This window comes from Choloepus didactylus, chromosome 12, assembly GCF_015220235.1.
Source record: "Choloepus didactylus isolate mChoDid1 chromosome 12, mChoDid1.pri, whole genome shotgun sequence".
Taxonomy (NCBI): Eukaryota; Metazoa; Chordata; class Mammalia; order Pilosa; family Megalonychidae; genus Choloepus; species Choloepus didactylus.
This window is the reverse complement of record NC_051318.1, coordinates 16,132,489-16,153,285: the sequence shown is the minus strand read 5'-3', so window position 1 is coordinate 16,153,285 and position 20,797 is coordinate 16,132,489. Positions and strand designations below refer to the sequence as shown.

General features: G+C 37.7%; 1 protein-coding gene across 4 annotated transcripts in view; it reads left to right on the top strand.

The window, feature by feature from the left end:
* SGCG (sarcoglycan gamma) overlaps positions 1–20,797 on the top strand; it is a 196,066-nt gene that overhangs the window by 26,884 nt on the left and 148,385 nt on the right. Inside the window, exon 1 of one of the 4 annotated variants that reach the window (XM_037799812.1) lies at positions 5,391–5,482. The exons of 2 other annotated variants lie outside the window; for them this stretch is intronic. The gene's annotated coding sequence lies outside the window, so the exon portion shown is untranslated. Of the gene's footprint in view, positions 1–5,390; positions 5,483–20,797 lie in introns of those variants that run through there. One more of the 4 variants, XM_037799813.1, reaches the window with a different exon arrangement.

The window sequence follows — 20,797 nt, the reverse complement described above, 5'->3', positions numbered from 1 at the left end:
TCAATCTTAAAGAAAGATAACATAAGCAAAGAATGCAGGGTCTACTCATCAGTTCATTCATTTAGCAAGTAATTAATGACTATCTAGAGGCTAAGGAAATAAAGTTATCAAGATTCAGTCCCTGCCATCAAACTCACGGTCAAGTGAAGGATGAACAGAATGCAGACAAGTAAATAGATAATTGCAGATTGGTCTGTGTTGCATGTCATGAGTACCATGGAGGGACTTAGGAGAGCACCAGCCTTGCAGGAAAAGGCGGAATTAGGGAGAAATGGATTAGAAGAGACTAAATGTTAATTTACTAGCAGAGCTGTTGGGAAATGTTGCCTAGGTGTGCAGCAATTATGGACTTCCTAAGGTTACGGGCAGAAGAGAGCTTTCCCACCCCCTTGGAGGGAGCTCTGGGTGATCACAGGTCTCCCCTGGGTAGGCTGCATTTGAAAACGGACAGCATGAAGGATCAGTGCAAAAAGTGCACTGCAGGCGTGAAGGTCCCTAAAGAGGGTGCAGTTGAGCCATACACCTCACTTTCTTATTCCTGTTCACCCATGAGATGGGCCAGTCCTTTTTCCCTGGGAAGAAATGAGTAAAAGTTTCAGAGAGCATCCAGGAACGTTATTACAATGGAAGAAACCACCTCATAGAAGGAATAAGTGCTCCTTATAAAAATGACCTTTTCACAAATTTTCGGTGTCTGATAAATTTTCGAAGCCTCTGGGCACAATTTTTCCTATTCCTCCGTATCCAGACTTGCAGCATTCTGGTTTTTTATTCCACTCTTTTCCTCCAATTTTATGTCACATATCTTTCATTTCATAGCTCATGCCATCAACCACCTACTATTCCTTGATCAGAAATTTCTGATGAAATCAAAGAAATTTTAAGGACATCCATGAAATATAATTTGAGTATTCTTAATAGATCATTACTACTTTGCAGTAAGAACAAAAGCACTTACATTTTATAAATGCTTGCTGTCTTCCCTTTGATTGAGTTAGATATGTGAAATGCCAGATGAATATAAAGAATTAAGTTGGGGAGAATATTTATTTTAATGACACATTCCCACAGGTGCTTTTAAATAGTAATATATCTCACTCAAGGTAAATGGAAATGCAAATCAGACTAGAACTACAATTCTCCATAGAAGCTCCTAATGATAAATAGTGGTGGAGCGAGGACTTCAAAGTTGAGTAGGAAATGATTTCAACCCGGAATTCAGTATTAAGCGCAACTGTTAACCAGTTTGAGAGCAGAAGAGATCAATTTTCAAGGCATAAAATGACTCAGACAATCTACTTCCCATACACCTTTTCTGAATTATTGTTTGAGAGTGTACTCCATCAAAGCCATGGGGTCAGTCAAGAGAGAACATGAGAGAAGACTCAGGGAGCAGTTAGCAGAGTTTGGGTGAGTAGTGATAGCCAATCCTGAAAACAGCTGTGCAGGGACATTAGCTAGACCAGACCAGACCCCTTCAGGAGCGGGGTACCCAGGACAATTCACTGGGGAAAAGGAGATTGTGTACAATGGATATTATTATCAGATATTTGGCAAAAACTTGAGGATATGATAGAGGTAGAGAACACAAGGGGTAAAAAAAAGACAATCGATCAGAAAATAGAGGTGAGGGTTAATCATATAAGAAAGCCATAGTCCAACCATGATGAGAATGGTATAAATCAGAAAAAGTGGCACTACGGAAAGAAAAGTGGAATGGATTCCAAATAATAGATAAAATGAATGAAAGCTGGGAGGCAACTAGGAGATGTTGAGGAAGGCATATTTAACAAAATTTCCTCTTACATTGAAGAGAAAAAAGGTATTCACAAACTCCAACAAAAACTCTATGGGAAAAGGCATAGTTCAAAATGAAGCAATTAAATATTGGGAGGAATATTTTTTAAATGTAGATTCCATTTGAAATTGATAATAGAAACATTGGATGATATAGGGATTGTAAATTCAGTATTTGTCTCTAAAAGGAGACATGGAAATAGTTGTTAAAATGTAAACACTGTTTATTGCATTTTTAGTTTTTAAATCAACCTAGTCAAATCACAGAAAATGTCATTATCATTTCAGAATGGAATGTAAATATTGTTAGCTTTGATAATGCAAAAATAAAGGTATAATTGTCAGAGACTGGGAGATAGACGTGGCAGGAATCAGAGACAGAGGTGGGAAATGGAAACATTGGAATTCTAATGTCGTCATTTTGCAAAGCAAAAGAGTCAAGAGATATTCTCTGTAATTACGAAACACGATATGCATCTTTAAGTAGACTGGTTGCAATTGCAGAGGTGACCACTGATGGAACTGGAGCTGATGATAAAACTACATTGAAAAAAGTGATGGCTGTTGGATAATAATGTACATGAACTAAATCAATATACTATGTATAAAGTTAATAAATCAAGATATAGAAATATAAGGTTATAGGTATAGAAGTAAGTATGAGAAGAAAGATCTAAAATGCTTGAAGTAGTCTCTGACAATTTGAAGTGGAGATGGTTTGGAGGGAAGCATGAGGCAGTGATTTATTATTATAAGCCTTTCTGATCTAGTGCACCTTTGAATACGTGCAAGTTCTACTTTGATAATTATTCTAACTGCATCTCATATGATTCTGATGTGCACACACCACACTTCCATTCCTGGCCTCAACTGACAACCATGCATAAGAAATCTATAACTAATGGGTTTGCAAATTCTCTTCCCTGTAAATTATGTAAAGTTACATGTTCATGAAATAGTACTTTAAAAATATGACCCAATTCAGTGACTACTAGATAATCCGTGACATTTTGAAAATTCCAGGTAGTATTTCATTTTCTCTTCTGAAATCGAAGAGTTTTCTTTTCCGTTAACCTTTCTTACCTCTTACTTCTCCAGCCTTCCAATGATTCCCTCTTTATATGTGTTTCTTCCGTCTTTCCTGACATTACATTAGTCTAATTTAGGTAGCCTTTCATATTAAGTACTGACTCCTAAACTCCCCCAAAGTACCATGCAAAATATAAAATACTTACTTCTAGTAATCTAGTGAGCAGTCTAATTTTTTATTGTACAGCAGTTCTAAAGGAATGGGAATTATCTTTGTTAAAATGTATACACTTGGGACCCCTATTTAAAAATCAGAGTGCTCTGGTGAGAATCATGCAGTTAATTACAAGCCAGATGAAAACTCTCTTAGTTTTCAGTTGTGTACATAATCATTTGATCACTTCATTTTGCTTGTGTGAAAGGTCGGTAGCCATCTATTATGAGGGATTGTTGCTTTAGTTGACGAGGCAAATAATTGACAAGGTACTTTTTAAAATTTTCTACTTATGAAATAATTTAATTTGATCTCACATTTAATTTGCCCTCAAGACCATACTGTTTATTACTGTAACACTGACCTCTTCTGGATAACTCATATCATGTCACTCTGATCATATGTTAGCTCTATATTTTTTTGAAGGTTAAGATAAACTATGGGCTCAATGTTGTAAAAACTGCTGAACAATACAGTGTAGCTATTCAAAGTTCAACAAACATTGATTGAGGACTCACCATGTGGAGGCACTGAGCAAGGGGTTCATACTTTAGTAGAGAGGACAGGAATATAAACAAATGATTGCAGTATAAATGCAAATAACTATGAGTTTAACAGTAGATACAGAAAGCTGATAGTGACATGTAAACAGGACTTTCAAGTCACTTCCAATAATGCCATTACTAGCTATTGTGCCTTACAAATTATTTTACATCTAGGTTACTGTTAGGTTTTCTTTAAGGCCTCTTAAAGCTTTACAACATTATGATTCTGTTGAAACAAAAAGGTGTCAAATGTGTGCACATGTGACCTACAAACACAAGCCACACCTACCTTAAAAACTCTGAAGATCTTGTTTTAATAATTTAAACTAGCCCCTATTATAAAATCAAAGGATTATTCCCTAAGTCATCCTGCTGCAGTACTAAAAGTAGATGTTGAGAGTATTAAATGAAATCTGTGACCATGACTGGAGAAAAACACGTAACTTGACTATTTTCACAAAGCACTGCCCAAAACATTGAAAAGTTCTTTGCTACAAAGCCAGTTTACTGATTGATGAAAAGGTCCCTCAAAACATAACCTTTAAATGGGTGACATTTCAACCAGAAAACTGAGTTTGAAGTTTCAGATTTGAACTTTTCAGATACATGTTGTTACAAAAATATATCCCATATTATCATCATTAAGTATATTAGATATTTTTGCTAAGAATTGATAGGTGTGCTACAATTTTATGTTTTACTGAACTGCCATGATAATAGAAATAGTAACATGCAGGGAATTCATGAAAGATTTTAAATGCTTTATAAATGCATGATTCGTTGAGGTGGCATCAGCTTTTAATTTAATGCTTGCAGCTGTCGGTGTGACAGAAGCATCAAATTTCAAAAGAATTCAGAGTATGAATGAATGGACTGAAAAGACATGGTCTCCTGAGAAGAAAATAAAATTAAAATTATGCATATGGATTATCATTGCATTGCTTCTCATAATCAAGGTTTAGTGCTGAAATACAAATTTCAAATATGCAATTTAGTCAATTTGTTAATTCATGTTATAGGCCAGGCTGTACAAAAATGATGCAAAATAAACGATTACAATTATTCAAAAGTTTGATACTTATTCTACTTTCTTTATACTTTATAAATGTGAATAACCTAATTGTTATTCTTTTTAAATTAAGAAAAGGCAATATAAGATTATATGGTTACATTCCAATAATTTGTTAAAATAATATAATTATTAATTTACTAGATAAGAAATTACCAAATTTTAACATGTAGAGTGTACCTTCTGTTTATCATCATGATTACTATTTAGGATTTTCTCTACAAATATTAAGGTTTTCCATTAAAAAGAAGCATAAGGAAAGTGAATTGTAAACAATAATACACTATTATGGGGTTTACGTGGATGAATATCCTACACATTTGCTACTAATAAAGTCATGTGTTCTGAATGTTGCCTGTTAATTTGAAACTATTTTTCATGGATATTGTTGACAGTAGATTCTACTGGAAACTGGTCTGCAGAAGTGTTCCGCTGTTCATTTGAGGTTAAGTTTATTTTAGAAAGTTATAATTATGTAAGGCCATCATGATTCAGGATTTAAATCTTGGTTTTATAAGAATGTTTCTTTTTTTTAATTTTGGCACAGTTAGAGCTGTGTCCTGGAATTGGTGCCTGAACAGTTTTAAGTGTGGTATGAGTTGTTTATGTCACTGAGTAAAATTAGATATGCCTGTTGCTAATACAGGGCCATGAAACTTAAGCCAAGGCCAAACACGTGAGAGTTTTCTCTTCAGTCATAGTTGGTGATGCCCAAAATATCTTTCACTCTCAGTTTGAAAGTAATGGGAAAGTTTGAAGCGTTTAGCTTTTGATAGAGATCAGACTGGTTTTAGTTCATTCACCAGTGTGTTCTTTAACGCAGCCAAGGTAAGTAATCAGTTTTAACTTAGATTTTATATAATTACTTTACAGCATTCAACATAAAAGCCAAATCGTTATAAGGGTGCTTGATTCTTTTTTTTCCTTCATAGATGACATAATAGCTAATAAATTTGAAACAATGTGGAATAAATTGATGATCTCAAAGTAATTAAATATTATCAACATTCAATTAAATTCTTATGTCGACAGTTTTATTTTTTACTGCTTATATGCTATGTATTTTAGCATAATCATGTGTTTCTGATATTTTCAATTTTTAGAATGCCATGATAGCATTTCTGTATTACTGGGCATTAAATTGTGTACTGCAGTTAATTGAGCTATAGTCTTTAAGGTCATCTATTTCTAATTCTGCTCTTAAACTTTTGTGGTAGAATTACATTTGCTTTACATTTTGTCAGTAGCTTTGTCCTAGATATTAAGAGACAGATTAAAATTAATGAGAATAAAAGTTCAAGTAGTTTTATAAAATGGTGATAAGCAAGAGAAAAGAAAACAAGAGCCAAAAAAAAGGTCAGCTTCAGTTTTGCAGCTATTCTTGTGTGAGAAAGGAAAGAATCTTTCTCTCCCAAAATCTGTAAAAACTTGTGCTGCTCAAAATATGTATCAAAAGTTAACATAAACATGGTAAAAAGTAAAAATGGGCTAATGCTTTTGCAAGTTGTCAGTTCTTTGTGTTTCCTATGTGGCAACTGGAAAACATAAGTTTTCAAAGGAGGGCATCGAGAAAGATAATAAGGAAAAATATAACTCAACTAACTTAAAGATCATTACCAGCAGGATGGATTACAAAATGAACTACAAAACATGTCTAATTTGTGCCTATTTTCATGGAAATTTTTGTAGAGATAGGTATAAAGAGGCACACATACATAATTCAAAACTAATGGTTCAAGTTGGTTTTAGTTTTATGGGTTCTAGAATTTATCTAAGGTTTTCTTTCAAAGCCAGCTGAAATACAGTATTTCAGTGTATTTAAATATCAAATTCCCAAAACTAACAAATCCAAGTTTCCAAAACATGCTGTGTTAGCTTGCTGAAAATAAAACTGTTCCATATTGTCCTTTAAAAATATATTTTCTAGTCATTAAACTAAGTTGCCATTAAATCAAATATGAAAATCGAATACTAATGGTAAGTTACGGTTGGGTTCCGTTTTGTGTACTGTATTTTGTCGGCCCTGTGGTCCTCTCTCGGTGTCCCTTCTGCCTGGCTCATCACAGCCCCTGGATTCTTGTCATCTAAGCCGAGCCCCACCGATACCACCCTGGCTCGGTTCCTTAGTGGGGAGAGAAAAACGCTGCAGTCCTGAATATGAGTCTGCTACTGTCCCATTCCTTCCAAGCTTGCATCTACCCTCAGGACAGGCTTCTATCTGTCCTTCCCTCCTTTTCTGCTCAGCCCGGACAGCCTCTGTCTGGTTTTATTCCTCTCTGTGCATAGCCCGCTATTTCTGTGATGTTTCCATGAGATTTCCTCACCCACTATTTTGGTCATTTCAGTCTCCAGCTTCCTCTTGGATTTTTCATACAGTTATGCTTTAGAGAATTTTATGGGAAAATTTGAGATAGCAGTGTTTGGCAATCTGTGCATTTGCAAAGGTCTCACGACTTCTCAGAATCCCTCAAAATGTTGAAGGCTACTTCAGAGTGACTGGTGTGGTGTGTATCCGTGATGACAGATGAGGCCGGGGATTGAAGAGGGGCTCCAGTGCTCAAAGGACTGTGCTTTATCCTAAAGCAGGAGGGAGCCATGTGCACATTTGAAGCAGAAGAGAAGCACCATCCGATTTGTTGTTTGGGAAGATCAACCTGGTTGTCACCGGGAGGGGATTGGGAGCTGTGGGGGAGGGAGGAAGATGAGTCGCTCAACAGTCACAGAGCCTCAGTGGAGGACTCAGGACTCGGGGGCCAAAGAAGGTAGACCCAGCAAAAGAAGCACTGATGCTGGGAGAGGAAGCGGTGAAAGATATCAGGAAGGTTCTGTGGGCTTTTCGTTTGTCATAAGATAGAAAACCCAGGAGAAAGACCCCTAGCTTCACTCTTTGGACTGTTTTAACTCTATTTAAAAATTCTCAATTGGTTTTACTTGTGAAAAATCTTTGAAAAGTATATCAAAGAAGGGGCAATGATTAAAAGTGTAGGCTGTGCAATCAGACTGTCACTATAAGGCTATATGAACCTTCTGTTCCTTAGCTTCTTCATTGTAAAAATGGGAATAATCACAGTATCTACCTTGTAAGGCTATAACAGGAATCAAATTAAATCCATATGTATTGCTTAATGGGTACAGTGTTTCTGTTTGGAGTGATTAAAAAGTTTTGGAAATAGTGGTGATGGTTGCACAACATTGTAAATATAATTAATACTACTGAATTGTACACTTAAAATGGTTAAAATGGCAAATTTCATGTTATCTATATTTCACCATAATTCTTCTAAAAAATTGAATTTATATAAGGCATCTAGAAAGTTTCCAATTTTTTAGTAAATAGCTCTAATTGCCATCATCATCATCATCACCATCACCACCACTGTCAATAATGAGAAAACGCATGTGCCTCTTATCCTGATCTCCACTGATGGGAAGGTAAGGGGAGAACCTCAGGGGAGCGGCTGTAAAGTGTCCGGATTTCCACCCTGCTTCTCCCGTGTAGGCAGATTCCAGGCTGAGGCTATTTCTGCTCTAGCAGAGAATGTTCTCTGCACATAGCAATGTCTGCCACAGAGGAGCGTGTGCATTCCAGGATGCAGATAGAAATCAGCCCTGATAGTCTCAGCAACTGACTGACATCTCTAATGGTGCCTTCAGTATTTACGAAGGAAAGAAAATCAAATGACTGCTTAGGTTTCCTGTGAAAATTTTCCTCTCACAAAACATTTTAAAGCTTAATAAAAAATTCTCTATTAAATATTCTAAAATGTTAATCTTGGGGAAGCACAGAAGTGTGCTTTCCCCATACTGGAATGCATTTAGATGTGTATGTCTATTTTGGGCAGCGTTTGAAAGTCATTTTATATCACCACATTCCAATCCCGAAGAAAAGGTGATGATAAGGGTAGAAGTGTATCATGTCCTTGAGGCCTGCTGAAACTTTTTTAATAACTGTCAAGGCAATTGGAAAATGCATATACACCACATTTGATAAGAACCATAATTAGGTTTACCTCGAGAATTTCTTTTTGCTTTAAATCTTTCATTTAGAGTCTTGCAACTAAAAAGAAGCTCAGCTTAGTTGATAAATTTAAATAACTTTTTCTTGAAATTTGCCCTAGATTTTTTGGGGTGGATATTTTTCAAAGTTAGAGTTTAGTTAAATGCTACATTTAGGGACTACAGAATTTAGGACTTTGGAGGGAGGGGTTATAGTTGATTTGTCTGAAAATTCACCTTCAATATAAAAATCAAACTTAATAAAACTGATGGCAAACTACTTTATTCTCTGTTTGGGTGAAATCAGATTTTAGGCGTAAATTTAAGAATACTCTAAACTTTGGCTTCCTTTGTAAATATTTCAAAATCAAGGACCATGTTTACACAGGGTAAGAATAGTCATATATACTCTGTTAATGTCCTGCCCAGGTCCTCTCCACTGGCTACTAAGTGGCCAGTAAGGGGCTGCACACTCCTCTGGACCCACATCTTCACCTGGCCATGTCCTTTCCTAGCTCCCTCTCCTACCCTATCCTGCATCCCTTATTGCTGACAGCTTCCTCCTGAGAGAAATTCCTTAATAAATCCCTTGCACAAGAATCCTCGAGTCAGACTCTGCTTCGGGGGAAACTGACCTGAGCTAGGTAAAGTGGATCAAACACTGATGTGTGAGTTTCTCCCAGGGAGGGATATACCCATGAATGAGGCAGCTCAGTTTGGTCAAAAGTAATTCTTGCCGGCGGGTATCACTCCCGGCAGCTGGAAGAATGCGTGTCTTGGTTGTGAAGCATGACAAGACCAGGCAGCACACCAGGACAGGCACTTTGGATGACCCCTTGCCTCCCTCAGATTCTCTTGCTTCATATGGGAACTGATTCTTCAAAAGAAACCTGATGGGTCTCTTGTTCTGAGGACACTTCGGAAAGGCATGTTAATGAGATGAACTACAGCCTTCTCTCCTGCAGCTGGTCTCGGGATTGCAACCGATACCCAACCGCTCTCCCCTCACCCTCTTTGTTTGCTAGGGCTGCCATTCATAGGTATTACACGCTGGGTGACTTATAACAGCAGGGATTTATTGTCTCACAGCTCTGGAGGCCAGAAGTCCGAAATCAAGGTGCCAGCAGCGTGTTGCTCCCTCTGAGGTCTGTCGGGAAGGATCTGCTCCACGTTCCTCTCCCAGCTTCTGTCGGCAGCTTGCCTGCAGCCCATCTGCATCAGTCATCGCGTGGTGCTCTCCCTTCTGTCCGCGTCCAAATTCCCTCTTCTTATCCGGACACTATCCTTAATGGATTAAGGACCTACCCTACTCTAGTGTGACCTCATTTTAACTTGCCTAATTCCATCTGTAAAGCCTCTGTTTCCAAATAAGTTCACATTCTGAAGTAGTGGAGATTAGGACTTCAGCTCATCTTGTGGGAGGACGTAGTTCAGGCCATAACACACCCCCTTCTCCTCCTCCCCACTGCAGACTCTCTTCTTTCCCATCTAACCCTTTGCAGCTCCAGGCAGCCCACCTAGTGAGGTGACCCTGACATTCAACACTGAAGTCTGGGCCTCTGGGCATCATGCCTTTGTCAGCCCGGGCATAGCTATTGCACTTGCCCATTTACCATCAAAATGGTCAGGGCAATACCAAGAAATGTCCCATTGGTTCAATTCCTGTCAAAATGGCGGGTCCTCTACATGCCAGTTGGTGGCTTGGTTTGAGGAGTGGCAGCTTAGGGACTGATGGGGCACACATGTTCCCTGGTGGACACACTGCCCATTGGGAACAATCTTCTAGAACCAGAGACTCCGTGAGACCAAGATATGCATGCTGAAAATTTATTGGGGGATTCTCTCAGGAAGAGTGATTTTAGTGGAGTGAAGAAGCAGGATCAGGCAGAGGAAGAAGTTGAGCTATAATGTGGTTAAAACAGAGGCCTCCACCGTCATACAGGACTCGCTGAGGAAGGCTCCCTGAAGTCAGGCTGGACCTTCAGAGATGGCCAGGAAAAAGGCAGGTGCCAAGCCCTTGTACTTCAGGATTGACCTGTCATTAGCTGCTCATGGAAGGGCTCAACCTTGGGTAAGTAAGCTCTCTTCACCGAAGACAGTTCCAAAGGAGGGACTCAGGTGTCAGCTGTCATCAGAAACAGTTCCGGCATCTAGGAGAATGAGTTCTTTGGTCTTGAAGGGAAATTTTTGTGGCACTCTAAACATCTACTACAATCTTCTTTTTAAGGATTTTTGTTTTTATGAATATTTTATTTTTACATGAATTTTGAAGAAGATATTTTTTCCTTACTGACTTTTCTTTTGTAGGTATGGCCAAAGTATAATTCTATAGAACAATGAAAACATAGTGTTTAATGCAGAATTCCTCTTTGCATTATGTTTGTCCATTCAGTCAACAAATCGAGTATTCTAGGCACTGGCCCAGAGGTCAGGAGCCTCACAGAGAACAACACCCTGCCCTCACGGAGGTAGGACAAAGAATATTAGCACACAGACAACAATATTTTTTGGAGGTTGAAGAAGACAGAAAACAGAAGGCAGGAGAGAAAAACTTGCATTTCAGGACAATTTGCTTGGTTTCGATAGTAAGTAAATTGAATTAAAGCTAACAGCAAAACTGCTAACCCCCTGCACAAATTCTACTTTAAGTAGTAATTAAATTCAACTGAATAATTGTTTCTTTACTCTCAACAAAGACCAATTAGAGGTTGTCATTATTTTGGTGATTACTTTGGTTAAATCATATTCTGTTTTCAAAATATTTTAAGAGAACACAATATAAAATATATGTTTAAATTTTTAATGTTAGGAAGAATTGGTAGTGAAAAGAATTGCAACATAATAGCTCTACTTAAGTGTTTTTATATGAGCGTGCAGGGAACAAAACGAATCATTTACACAGTAATTTCAGCAAATTAGTATTTGAGAGTCTTGATTGATTATATTAATGACGTTATAAATTGAGTCCTAATTTGATGTGTTGTGTCTTAAGTAATAGTTGCCAGAACTTTTTCAAGATATAACATCATCATATTCTATAAATATATAATCTTGAACTACTAGGATGGCCTGGGTTCACCATTAAAGGACCATTAATTTCATACCTAACATACAATAATAGCAAGTATTATCCTTCCTTTGTGCTAAATATTAGGAGTATTGTACTTTCCATTTAGAGTATTAGGAGTATTGTACTTTCCATTTAGAGCTGTGATGACAAATTTTGGGGAAATATGGGCCTCCATATGTGTAGAGACATCAATATATTTTGGGGTCTATAATCTGTAATAAAAACGGTGTACTTCAGAGCAACTATAGGGTTTACTGGCTTGGTTATGAATTTTCAATGTGCAATGTTAATAAAATGGATTTCCTTGAAAGAACAATAACCAAGGAATGATAACCTTCATGAAACATAATTTTCATGAGGTTAAATACGTGTGATTTAACAATAAGCCTTACACCCCATCCATTGTGAGCATGATAGACAGCAGGTACACGAGTTAGAAGGACCTGAAGTTCTCCAGATCACAGTTATGAGCCTCATAACAGCATCATGGGACTTAGAAGAAAGTTATTACATCATTCATGACATTAGGACAATTCTTATTATAAGTGATGATGCCAGTAAACAGCCCTGTGCAACCCTGATGTGTTAAAATATTTTTTCTTGGATGACTAAACAATAAAACAATACTTGATAAGCCAGGAACAAAAACACAAATATTGTATGATCTTGCTTGTATGAAATACCTAGAAGAAGCAAATTTCATAGACACAGTAGATTATAAGTCAGCAGGTGTCAGGGGTTGGGGGGGTGAGAGTTACTGCTTAATGGGTACAGAGTTTCTGTTTGAGGTGATGAAAAATTTGGGGTAATGGATATTAGTGATGCTGGGAAAATATTGTGAAAGTGATTAATACTACTGAATTGTACACTTGAAAATGGTTAAAATGGGCAATTTTGACTTGCATATGTTAAAAAAGTCAAAAAAATGTTTTTGGTGATACTTTGTTGTTGTTACAAGCTTTCAAAAAAATACTATATAATCTAAATATTCCGCCCATTTACTGGTATTTTCTGAGTAATTTCAGAGAAAAAATCAGCAACAAAAATATATAATCATAACTTCCTTTCTCAGAGGGTACATATTAAATCTAGAAATAAATCTCTAAACCAAAGAACTAGATATTGTAAAGACAAAAAGAAAAGCCAAGATCAAATAATATCATGCCTTTATCCTCCATTTTTGTTGAAGAATCTTAATTCTAGGAAACTGTGAGCCCCCAAATAAACTTCTCCACCATTTTGCCCAGACTTTAGTAGGACCTCAGACACAGGAATAAGGTTTGAAGAAGGAAGTCCATTCTGAAAAAGGAAGGGGAGAAAACAGCAAAAAATAAGGTGCAGGGGTAAGAAAGAATATTTTGGGGACAGCCCAGGTATCAAAACCACAGAGCCCTATGGTGGAGCTTTGTAAATGTATTCCACCAAATTTAATGACATATCTCAGGACTGGATTGATCAAGAGTCTCCAGCCATGTGGAAAAGCCTGATAGGCTATTTGAGTTGATGAGTTATTTCACAGAATTGATCATCATAACCTTTTCATCTTACAGCCCAATCAGTCTTGCCTTTAAAATTCAGTCTAATTTAGATGATAGCAAAAAAGAAATTTTTTTCTGGTACCGAACTTCCATATCCATTCATTTTATTAAGGTAGAACTTCATATACGCTTGAACCTCAAAACACCCCATTCAGACACAGAGAGGACATATGGATTAGCATTCATGCTACGGAATGGAGTGGTATGCTTGATCACTGAGATGTGAAATGAGGGAAATTCTAAACTATGAATTATGACATATATGCATCAATCATATTACAGCAATAAAAATGTCTCAAAAACAATGTACAAATTTGTCATCATCCCATTTGGTTCTGTGGGTTCCAATTCTTTCCCCAGTTGTTTATGTAGTTGCTATTGAAGTTGGTAGATTCTCTGCTGAAGAATAGCAGGATGGGTAATGACTGATGATTTGAGTTTTTAATCTCAATGCTATATGCTAGACATTGAGGTCTAGTCCATAAAAGTGCATTTTAGATGTGATTATATAGTAACAAGGCCTGCCTGCCTTCCATTAACAATTGCATGCAACTGAGCCCCTACTATGGGCAGACACTACTCCAGAGGTTGAATATATACTGGAGAACACAACAGGCTCCCCTCCTGTCCTCATGGATGTAAGAGTCTAAGGAGGGAACAGCAAAGAAAAGTAAACAAAGACATCATGATGAGTCCTGGTAAGTGCTATGAAGGAAATAGGGAGGACACAGTTATAGATTTTAACACAACAAAATATACATGGAAAGGGTGTTTGTGGACAGGCAACATTTCAGCTAAGGCCAGGAGGACAGATTTTCCAGGTGGACGAGCAGCATGTGCAAAGGCTATGGGAGAGGAAAAGGCTTGTTCTGTTAGAGACTGAGAGGAAGCCAGTGTAGAGAAGGGCAGAGTGGGTATGATGGGGCTGGAGAAGGGGGCATAGCCCAGATGGAGTGGAGCTTCATGGAAAGTGCAGTGGGAAGCCACTGAGGGCCTCAAGCAAGTTCTTGAGGTTATACTCTGGCGGCCGTGTGGAGAATTGGATTAAAGAGGGGCAAGGGTGGACATAGGGAGACCAGTGAAAGGCTGTTAAAGAAAACCTGGTGAGGGAGGAGGTGGCTTGGAGTAGGGCAGTGGCAGTGTAGATGGAGAGAAGAGAATAGATTAAAGCTGTGTTTAGGATGGTACATGACAGGACCTGATGAATTAGATATTGGGGTGCATGATAGAGGAATCAAGGATGGCACTCAGATTCTGGTGTGATCAACTGATGAAAAGGAAGTGACATTAACTCAGATGGGAAGAAGGAAAGGAAGAGAGCAGATTTGTGGGAAGTGTGTTCAAAATAAAGTTATTTTTCAACTTTATTTTAAATACCTGTGAAACATCAGTGGAGACATCAAACAGCGTATTTGATGTAAGACTCCAGAGTTCAGAGATGCTTTAGATATATAAATTTGGGAATCCTCAATCTATAAATAGTATTTAAAACCATGATAATGAAATAGGATCACCTTGAAAGGCAGAAGAGGAGTTGAAGTTCCCTTAAATCCTAGGATAATCCAACATTAGGGGCAGAGAAAGCGAGGAGACTGTGAAGTCCAGCAACGTAGGGTAAATTAGGAAAATGCTGGGTCAAGAAAACAAGATGATGTTTTTAAAAGAGGGAGGGACCAATCATTTCAAATAAAATGAAGAATAAAGTAAGTAAATAAAATGAGTAAAGGGAGGATAGGAAAGTGAATACTGGATTTGGAAGCAAAGACTTCGTGTAATATCTTTAACCAAAGCTAAAGATAATGAAACAACTTTTTCTGGAAAAATATTCTCTCTAAAGACATATTCATTCTTTAAAAGAGTCTATTTGATTGGACAGAAAAATGGGTCAAAAACTAATTGAAAGACAATGTTATGTACCAAGCTAGTAAACGTTTTTTTCTTCTTCTTCCATGGCTCACTACTGTAAGGTTTACTGCCTTTACAACTCTTGATATATACATTATTCAGGACTTTTTTAGGTGTAAACGACAGAAACCCAAGTCAAAGAAGTTCAAGCAAAAATGGAATTTATTGATTCATGAAACAAATCAGACAGTGCCTGATCTGAGTGCTCAAACAATGCTGGGAGGATATGTACTCAAACTCTCACACTCTCTCCTCCTGTCTTGCATCCTTTCTGATTTCTTCTCTGGCAAGCTCTCTCCAAGTGGTGGGAAAGATAGATGTTGGCAGGACAGCATCATCTGGTCAATAAGTCCTGATACGATAGGCAAGCTTCTCTCTCAAGGCATCCATATCCATTCTGGGACAAGTACCAAATGGCCAACTTGGATCACATGACGTCCTGCAGTCATTCACTATATCTAGACTGATAACACACACTGGTTGGTCAGCCTTGCTCACATATCTGCACAGGTGAGAGTGGAGATGTGCCCATATGCTTGATTGTTGCAGCACCACGTGGAGCTTGGAGGAGTTGTTGTGGGGTAGACAAGAAAGCCGTAGTTGCCCACTGTAATATGATACAGAAAGAGGCTCAGGGTGGCTTCAGGGCTCCCAGAAGTTCTTCATGAGAGCACTCTGTTGACAATAACTCAGCTCTCACTGTAGCACAACTACTTCATTTTCTCTCTCCATTTAATATTCAAGGACTAAATCAGGGTTTGATGCTAGGGTATAAACCAAGCCAAGCACTGGAAAAAATTTGGTACCAAACAACTCAGGGTTCTGGCTAAAAGGCTGGGGCCTCCAAATCAGACAATCTTTATTATGGTGCTTTAAATACACACTTCTAATTGAAAAATATACTGTCTAGCTGCATTACTATCTGTGTCTTATTTCTGTCTATATCAATTTCTGTATGGTTGTTATTCCTTAGTCAAGTACTATATAATGACACTGTAAAAGCATCAGCTCTCTGAGTTTACTTTAAGAGAAAATACTGAAAAACAGTATATTTGAATTGCTTACCTTCGTAAATATAACACTGTGTTTAAAAATGAGCCTCTATCTGAAGAAAAAAACAAGACAAGACTTTTTAAACCACAGTTGGCATGTCAGTACGTCTGAGTTTTGTTTTTATTTTTCCTTTAAGTCACTTGCTCATTTAAATGTTTTTTTCCCTGTTCGTGTCTGTTAGCTATTTAAAGGGCATTTATTCTGTTGGTTTGGTGTATTTTAAAAGGAACTTTATGAAATGATGGAGCTTGCCATTTTGCTGTAAAAATTAATCCTATTATAAAGAAGAGAATGATTTGATGATCTTTTAATCTATGTGTGTATGTTTATAATAGGGTATAGAGTGTATTTATAATAGTGTTGTTGTAAGAATTAGGATGATTACAACTTCAGATGAAATTGATAATTATGATCAGTTGACTTGCCTATATTTAGGTGTTTCATGCTGAATGATTTGACTAAAAGTTTAAGCGGAACTATTCATTTTTTAAAACTTCTGTCTTTTTTCTATGGATATATATATTAATATGTATTTTTATATTCTACCCTTTTCATTTAACATTATACCATGGGCATTATTCAAGGTTTATATATGTTTTTCAAACTGTTAATTTCGTAATGCTATGATAATCCAATGAATTAATTACACTAATTTATTTATCTATTCATCATTTAATTAGTGCCCAGTTTTCACCATCATAGATAGGCTGTGATAAATATCCTTGAACCTAATTCCTTGTTTTCACCCCTAACTGTTTCTTTGAGATAAGTTCCTAGAATTGAAATCACCTGTTTGTTGGAGGCTCTTGGCACATAGTGCCAAATATCTTTCTAAAGAGGTTGTGTTAATTTCTAGTTTTAACAGCAAAGGAAGAGCATACAAATTTTTTCACCTATTTTGCCAGTGTTGGCTATCATCATTTATAAAATACTCCCTTTGTTTTTTAAAACTAGGATAGGGTATCACAGTGGTGTTTATTTGTATTTCTTTGATTCATAGTTCAACTGAATGTTTTTGTTTATTAGCCATTCATATTTCTTTGATGTAAATGCATATTCCTTGCTCAAGGTTTATTTGCATTTTTCTTAACGTTTTTCTAGAAATCACTGACATTTTAAGGGTATTAACCTTGCCTTATCTCTAAGGCAAATTTTTTTCCGATTTATCTGCTTTTAAATTTTTCTTGTCATGATGTTTTTGTCACACATCTACTAAGGCAAACACTTCCCCATCCCATTACTCTTTTCCAACCGTTGGGGTCCATCCTTCAATATGATGTGTATGAGTCAGGATGCCAATGGCTGGGCAGAAAATAAATGGAGAATTACTGCTCTTAATTAACGTGGGAATGAGCTTTTTTTTTATTGGAGATTTAAAAGGCAATGGAGGTATAAATCATCCAGTCATTTCGAGTGTCAGCTTTCGTTCAATCCCGCTGCACTGACTTGCTCCTACCCTTACAGTTGTGCTTCCTAGAATAGTAATCTAGACTTGCTGTCTATTATATACCACTTCCCATTTGCTTATTTACCACCTCTGTGCATGGATTTGTTTCTGACTTCTCTATTCTCTTTTCTTTGTTTACAATCTATGCGCTTGTCACTACCACCATTTTTCATTATTACAGCATAAAGGTATGTCCTGACATCCATTAGGATAAGAAGTCCCCACTCCTTATACATTCATTTGTTCTACAAATATTGATTGATTGCCTATTTCATGCACATAATTTGTACTGGTCACATAGCTGTAATTCACTTCTCATGGGGCCTGCCTTCTCATTTTGACGGATGATGTAACATGATAGTACTCGTTGTGTAATAAGAAATTATGCTACTGGGATATTGGGTCCATGTGACTTGGCAAGTGTAAGGCAAGTTTTGGAACTATGTAGAGTAATTTTCCTGGAGTTTTCAGATTGACCTGATAGTTGATAGAAGAGGTTTGGGAAGTCCCAGTTAGCATAGGCCTGGTAGGACCTTGGCACAGGCAGGCAGGATTCCATCTAACACTCAAATGAATCTCCCATAAATTCACGCATTGAACCTCCCTGCTCATCCCCAGGCGTCACCCTTGCTAAAGTTAACTATTGAGCTTATGGCAGTAAAACATAATCTCAATCAGGTTCATGTGTCAGACTCGGCGTAATCATCAAACTTCAACCCCAGACCTCCGTAATACTATTTCAAAGTTTTTTGTTTATATTTTCTCCTCTCTATCATGAGTTTCTAACTACATTACAGTCAGAAAAAAGGATTTGTATCATATATATTCTTTGGCTTTCTTCATATGTTCTTGTGACCTGGTATGTTGTCGTTTTTTGTAAATGTTACATGTGTGCTTAAAAAGAATAAGCATTGGCCAATTTTAGTGACAGGGCGCTATGCGTGTCCATTTAAATATATTTTAATTGCGTTGTCCATGTTTTCTGTAGCCCTACTAATTTTAGTTGACTTGATCTATCAATAGAGGTATGTTAAAAATCTCCCACTGTGATAAGGGCTTTCTCAGTTGTTTCTTAATGTTCTACCATTTTTTATTACATGTATACAGATAGACATAGATATAGACAAAGACATAGATACAGGTATAGGTACAGCTATGGATAAAAGTATAGATCCAGTTATATTAGGATTTGTTGTTAGCTACATACATGCCCAGCATTTTCATAGCCTCCTTGTGAGTTTATTTGTATCTATAGTATTGCAGCAATACCCCATCATAATGTGCCTGACAATTATGGGAATTCAGGTATAACATAAATGACAAATGGCTCCTGTCCTTGGGTCCTGCCCCATTGCCAAACAAGCTGGCTGCAAACAATCAGCCCCAGTAAATGAGGCATTAAAGTGGGTCCTATCACCAATAATCCCCTACACTAATCTCCCCAGAATGGGTTGAGGAAAGAGGTTTCAGTTAACTGGGAGATTCCTGGCATCATTGCCCTCCTTCTGGAACTCTTTGCAAGTCCTAGAGCCCAGAATCATTCCCACCAGGTGCCCCCAACAGTATGCTGGCTGGTGGAAGGAAGGATTTGGAACTCTCTGCTAGACCTTGGACTTTTGGCCCTCAGCCTAGAGTTCACCAGGGTTATTTCCTTAACTTTGCAGGGTGACTTCATGTTCCAGTTTCCTAAAGCTGCCGGGATGCAAAACACCAGAAATGGATTGGCTTTTATAAAAGGGGGTTTCTTTGGTTACACAGTTACAGTCCTAAGTCCATAAAGTGTCCAAGGTAACACATCAACAATTGGGTACCTTCACTGGAGGATGGCCAACGGCATCCGCAAAACCTCTGTTAGCTGGGAAGGCACATGGCTGGCATCTGCTCCAGAGTTCTGGTTTCAAAATGCCTTTCTCTCAGGAAGTTCCTCCCTAGGCTTCAGCTCCTGAAAAATGTCACTTTTAGTTGCTCTTGGGGTATTTGTCCTCTCTTAGCTTCTCCAGAGCAAAAGTCTGTTTTCAAGGGCCATCTCCAAACTGTCTCTGTAAGCTGAAGCTTCTCTCTCAGCTCCTGTGTGATCTTCAAAGTGTCCCTCTTGGCTGTAGCAAGTTCGCTCCTTCTGTCTGAGCTTATATAGTGCTCTAGTGAACTAATCAAGGCCCACGCTGAATGGGCAGGGCCACACCTCCATGGAAACCATCCAACCACAGTTATCACCTACAGTTGGGTGGGTCGCATCTCCATGGAAACACTAAGAATTACAATCTAATTAACAATGATATATCTGCCCACACAAGATTACATTAAAGATAATGGCATTTTGGGGGACATAATACATTCAAAACGGCACACTCCACATCTTACAAAGTTGAAATTTGGGGCTCATACTTACCTTGCTAAGGTATACTTCACATTTTCTTTAGCCTGAATGGTCCCTTTTTTTTTTTTTAATTTTTTTTTTATTTATTTTTTTAATCATTTTATTGAGATATATTCACATACCACGCAGTCATACAAAACAAATTGTACTTTCGATTGTTTACAGTACCATTACATAGTTGTACATTCATCACCTAAATCAATCCCTGGCACCTTCATTAGCACACACACAAAAATAACAAGAATAATAATTAGAGTGGAAAAAGAGCAATTGAAGTAAAAAAGAACACTGGGTACCTTTGTCTGTTTGTTTCCTTCCCCTACTTTTCTACACATCCATCCATAAACTAGACAAAGTGGAGTTTGGTCCTTATGGCATTCCCAATCCCATTGTCACCCCTCATAAGCTACATTTTTATACAACTGTCTTCGAGATTCATGGGTTCTGGGTTGTAGTTTGATAGTTTCAGGTATCCACCACCAGCTACCCCAATTCTTTAGAACCTAAAAAGGGTTGTCTAAAGTGTGCGTAAGAGTGCCCACCAGAGTGATCTCTCGGCTCGTTTTGGAATCTCTCTGCCACTGAAGCTTATTTCATTTCCTTTCACATCCCCCTTTTGGTCAAGAAGATTTTCTCCTTCCCACGATGCCGGGTCTACATTCCTCCCCGGGAGTCATATTCCACGTTGCCAGGGAGATTCACTCCCCTGGGTGTCTGATCCCACGTAGGGGGGAGGGCAGTGATTTCACCTTTCAGG